The sequence below is a fragment of the Grus americana genome, chromosome 10 (genome assembly GCF_028858705.1).
Source record: "Grus americana isolate bGruAme1 chromosome 10, bGruAme1.mat, whole genome shotgun sequence".
Taxonomy (NCBI): Eukaryota; Metazoa; Chordata; class Aves; order Gruiformes; family Gruidae; genus Grus; species Grus americana.
Genome location: NC_072861.1, coordinates 14,696,470 through 14,701,575, shown reverse-complemented (window position 1 = coordinate 14,701,575; position 5,106 = coordinate 14,696,470).

Sequence of the window (5,106 nt, the reverse complement as noted above, 5' to 3'; positions counted from 1 at the left end):
TCTGCCCTCGTGATGAGACCATATGTTTGAGGCTAGACAGACAAGACGTCCTGTGGCCTTTCTGATAAAGGCTGACGTGGCGTGCTGTGAGGACACACGATGCTTTTAGATAGTCTGGATTCCGGCTGACTGCAAGGAACACCTGGAAAGGAGAAGTTGGGTTGTGTCTCAAAACCTGTTGGTAGGGGCAGCCATCTCAGGTACAATTTAAGTAAACCTCCAGGGCTGTAACTGTGGGCCTGTTTCTGCTGAAAACTCACCCAGCCTTTCCTAAGGCTTTAGATCCTTACCTACTTGTTAAGGTATTTTTGTTTGTCTGTCTCGTTATTGGCATTCTTCTTGTTGCTTAACTACAGTGTCAATGAAATTTCTTGTCATACTGAAAAGAAGATCTGAACTGAATCCAAAGACTTTGGAATCAGTGCAGCTGTGTGATGGGGAGGAGCTGGTACATGCTTTCAAAGATTTAAAACTATTAAGCATATATTCAAGGAAATGTCATCTTAAATGCTTCTATTTCTGGTGGTAACTGACGATTCTAACCAAGTACAGCTTTGATTCTTGTTATAACTTCTTTTATCAAGAGTCTAAGAGTAGCCGACCCTACTTTTATGAGTTAGCAATGATAATTAGAGATGCCTGGTCTATTTTATTGTGATATGTATGTACACCACCAGTATATGTTGATAATAGGAAGCATGTCATTCAGAAGCCATTCTGCCAAATCTCTGTCTGCTGTTAGGCCCCTTGTGTAAGGGATGGCACCAGTCACCACAAGTCACCGGCGGTGACCTAATGATCAGTCACCACTAGTCACCACCTGGTCTTCATGCAGCAGCATTTTTATACAGAATCCCTTTCTGTGCGTGAGAGCCCTTCTAAGAATCAGCAGCACACAGCTGGCTGAGTATCTGAGGCATGCAATGTACGGAGGTAGTAAAAACCTGCACAAGCAGTATAAGCCTTACTTCCTAACAGTAGAACAGTTAGAGTTGCTGGCAGAAAGTGATAAGAGTGTCAGTGGCTGTTTAGATTAGGGAAGGATCGGGTGTGTTCAGCGAGGGGGATAGTGTTTGTTTAGGTTTTCCCTCCTGGGACTAGTTTAGTATTTCAAGCACGTTTGGGAACTCTTTTTTTTTTTTTTTTTTTTTTTTCCCCCCGTGGGCTAAGATGTGAGTTGGACAGCATGTATGGATCTGAGAGAGTAAGGCTTAACAATGCTTCAGAAAAAGCAATTGCATATTCTATAATACTAGCTTTGTTTCTGGGTGCCTGTATTGACTCAGTATTTGTTCGCTGGCTTTTCTTTCAGCTTAAAATACACAAAAAGATGCCTGTTTCAGCCTGTTGGGGATGACAAAATACCAAAGATAGACAAAACTATAGAGTAAAATGGAGCCGAAACCAGTCCTGTACGGGGTGTCCCTGTGTGTGCTATATCAGGGGGAACAGCTGGGATCTGCTACTGACAACTCTACTAAACCCACATTTTTTTCCGTCTGTCTGACTGTATGCTTAGTGTGCGTGCCCTGTCCAGCAAAATGGAGAGCTGAGACTTGTCTCCTTTTTATTCACTGTCTGTGGGAAGGTTATTTAGAGCAGCGTTGTCTGAGTCACTTTGTCATAAGTTAGTTCAAAAGGCATACGATGTATGTAAAACTGCTTCAAGATGAGGAGCAGCCACAAAGGAACATGCTCCTACAAATCACTATTCAGAGATCACGAAACAGAAAAACACATAGCTCTGAAAGAAAAGGCCAGGACCCCGAAGATAATTGGCCAGAGTAATGGAAATTGTTAAAAGAATGAATGGGAGCAGCCACAACCATTGCCAAAATCATTACGGTCCTCAAGCTGAAAAATGAGCCTGGCGGCAGCAGTACATCCAGATGGCCAAACAACAGCCTTATTGGTAATCCATCCATTTGCCTGATTGGAATCTCATCCACCCATCAGCTCGGGGAGAGACTCCAGAGCAGTCCCAAAGGGGCTCCCAAAATCACAGGCACTGCGGTCCTCTCAGTCTCTGAGAAGGGCTCAGCCTCCTCAGCATTCAGACAACCACCGATGAAGCCACAGGTTCAGTGGAACCCTATGTGCAAACATCGCATCGTGATGTTAAAATGAATTATTTTTGAACACTGCAGATCCTGAAACGCTGTGTATGCTGCCAGTATGGCTAAATGCGTGTCAGCAATTAAGGACCCCAGGAGGTCTCTCTGAAAACTGATGTACAGGCTTGTGTAGCTCGCCTTGCAACATAACTTTTCCCAGCAGAGTATGATTGCTGTAATATGGAAGGGAGCTATGCTCTACATATGCTAAGTACCCTTATCTCTCAAGTGGCCTGACAAACATAATTAGATTAAACTAAGAGGAATTGGGCCTAACCTTGTCTCTAGCTTGGATTTTGCCACTCCTTTTCAAACCCAGAGAAAGGACTTTAAGCCTAAAAGTCTGCCTGTTCTTTCCAATTATATTAATTGGTCTAATAAAAATGTTTGTTATGTGTATGTTCTCTTCCTACAGACTCTGCTTCTCTCTTGCTATAATACAATTATTACTTCCATCCTGGAATGATTGGCATGTATATAAATCAGAATAAAGGCATCTGACCTGAACCATTAACTAAGTTTAAAAAAAAAAAAAAAAAAAAAAAAAAAAAAGCCAAAGCTGCTGCACATGAGGGTAGGAGCCCTTACTGCTGACTCAGGAAGAAGCCCCCCCGCAACAACTGAGAGCCTGAAGTCACTGTCACACAGAGGATACAGGAGCACAGAGAGTAAGAGTCCTTTCTATGGCTAGAACTGAAAGGGAATTCGCAGTGTTTTGTGACCAGCTCTGCTCCTCAGAGCAGCATTAGGAACAGTGCTGGGCTCCTCTGGTGTGGAAGCAAACCTGGGTGAAGAAATTCTCCCCAGATGGCATGGAAACAACCAACTTTCCAGGTAGAGCTCGAGGAGATTGCAAGGAGTCCTGAGTCATAATACAAAAATCAGGAGAAGCAGCTGTTTGTTCTGGGATTGCAGTTTATCACTAGTTCACACTGGCATAAGCCAGTTTGATGGAGGAAATTCAGAGTAAGAAGCAGACGAGGAAAGCAATAAACAGAAAAATGAAGCTTCTCCTTCTCAACATGTATTTTTAGGTTGAGATTAAGAGTCAGAGTTTAAGCTTAAAAAGGCAGAGATGGAAATGAACAGTGAAAACGTTGCTCCTGTTAGTTTCTTTAAAACTTTTGTAACAGCTACAATTTTTGAGTTCTTTTTCTGAAAGTTGTTATTAATGGGGCACTATTTATTAATAGCGTTAAATGTTAAATCCAAGTGGTTACCATGATATTAAGTTATCCTCTCCATGACTGTACTATTAAAGAGAGAACTTTCTCCATAAAGCATCTGCTTTATATTTAGACAAAACTCTGCCTATTTAATGTCTACTTCTCATTTTAAAAACTACTAGCAAGGTAGAACCACTAGATGCTGACATTACAGCAAACCCCATTATTTTTCTTTATTTGTAACCTTTTCTATGATACTAATAGTGCAATATTATTTCTTGTTTACACTGACCAGCATCCTGATAACCAACATTGAAGACTTGATGTAGTAGCAATAAACACTAGAGTAGTCAAAACTGTCCTAGGTGTCCTTTTCAATACATCAGCACTATAAAGTGAGGTGTGTGTCAACTGCATTAGCAAAGTAAAGGTGCCAGGGACTAGTTCTCACTTCCTCTCCTATTTAAGTAAACCTCTAAAAGACAAACAAACCTCCCCTTCAGTATGGAACTGAAATGTAATACAGAGTGATTCACACCAAATAAATAAATGCTTTTCGGTTGCAATCATTCCCTATTGAGTTGAAGTGGTATTATGCTGTTTTAATCTCATCAGTTCCAGAAAGCATGCACAAATGAAAAGAAGTGATTTTAACACATTAAGAGGGGGAACTGCAGCTTCCACAGAACATCCAGCCAAAGGAACAGGAATTATTTTACAATGACTGAGCTCAAAGCTATGCCAGTGTACAACTTCCACTAGAATTAATTCCATTTCTCCACTTCATTCCTAAAAAAATTAACCCTGTGTAATGACCCTCATGCATTTCATCTATCTGCAGTTTCCATGGTATTTGCCACCGAAGAACTCAAAACACGTGTAACCCTTCTCCAGTTTAATCTGATCGCTACCTGGGTTCCTACCCATCTTCACAGAGAAATTCAACTTTTACTCCCATCTGCAACATGAGTCCACCTTAAAGTCTACCAAGGAACGTATGCAACAAGACCTTTGAAATGGTCATTCTGAGCACAAACGAACGCATAGGAATACTCCCCACCTAATGCTGAAACACAACCACCTCTTTGGTGAGCAGCATAAGTAATATGACAGCTTGTAGCAACACTAATCAATCATCTACTTAGCCTAGAGCAAAAATTGAAGCAGTGGGAATGTACATTTGAGTCAGCATTTGTTGGGAAAACATTTCTCTTGTGACACTGAAGCCTTATCGACTGCAAATATTCAGAACATTTGATATTTGATAACATTGTACTTAAAGCTGGTAAATTCAGCAAAAAGTACTTCGACACTGTGATTTAGACAGAGATTTTGTTAATAACTGGAGTGAGCTGGCCACATGAGAATGGCTGTTGTACCTGCTGATAGTACCTGTGCACTTCTGGGAAGATTTCTTCTCATAAACACATATATTCTGATGAGATTGCAGTCTGAGACAGTGCATAGTCACGACACTAATTTGTCCTGTGCAGTTTCTATGTTCTGCCTGAATAAATCTCTCTCTCTTTAGACTCAGCTCTGTAGTGAAAACACTTTGTTTGAAGTCTGAATTTTTTCTTGCCTTTCATTCTTCAATATTCCTGGAGAGGTGAGGTCTGATACTCCTGTTCATGTGGAATAGCATCTCATTTCCCAAAATGTCCTATTGATTTGAACAGGATCATTTGGCATTAGACATACCATGCAGATGTTACAGCTAGTTTCTGAGGTTTGTCTGTGCTGACAAACAATTCTGCCAAGGAGTTTGCTCATTAAAACGGTGGTGAAAAGCAAATCTAGGTGAGACCTGAATACATTTAAATTAA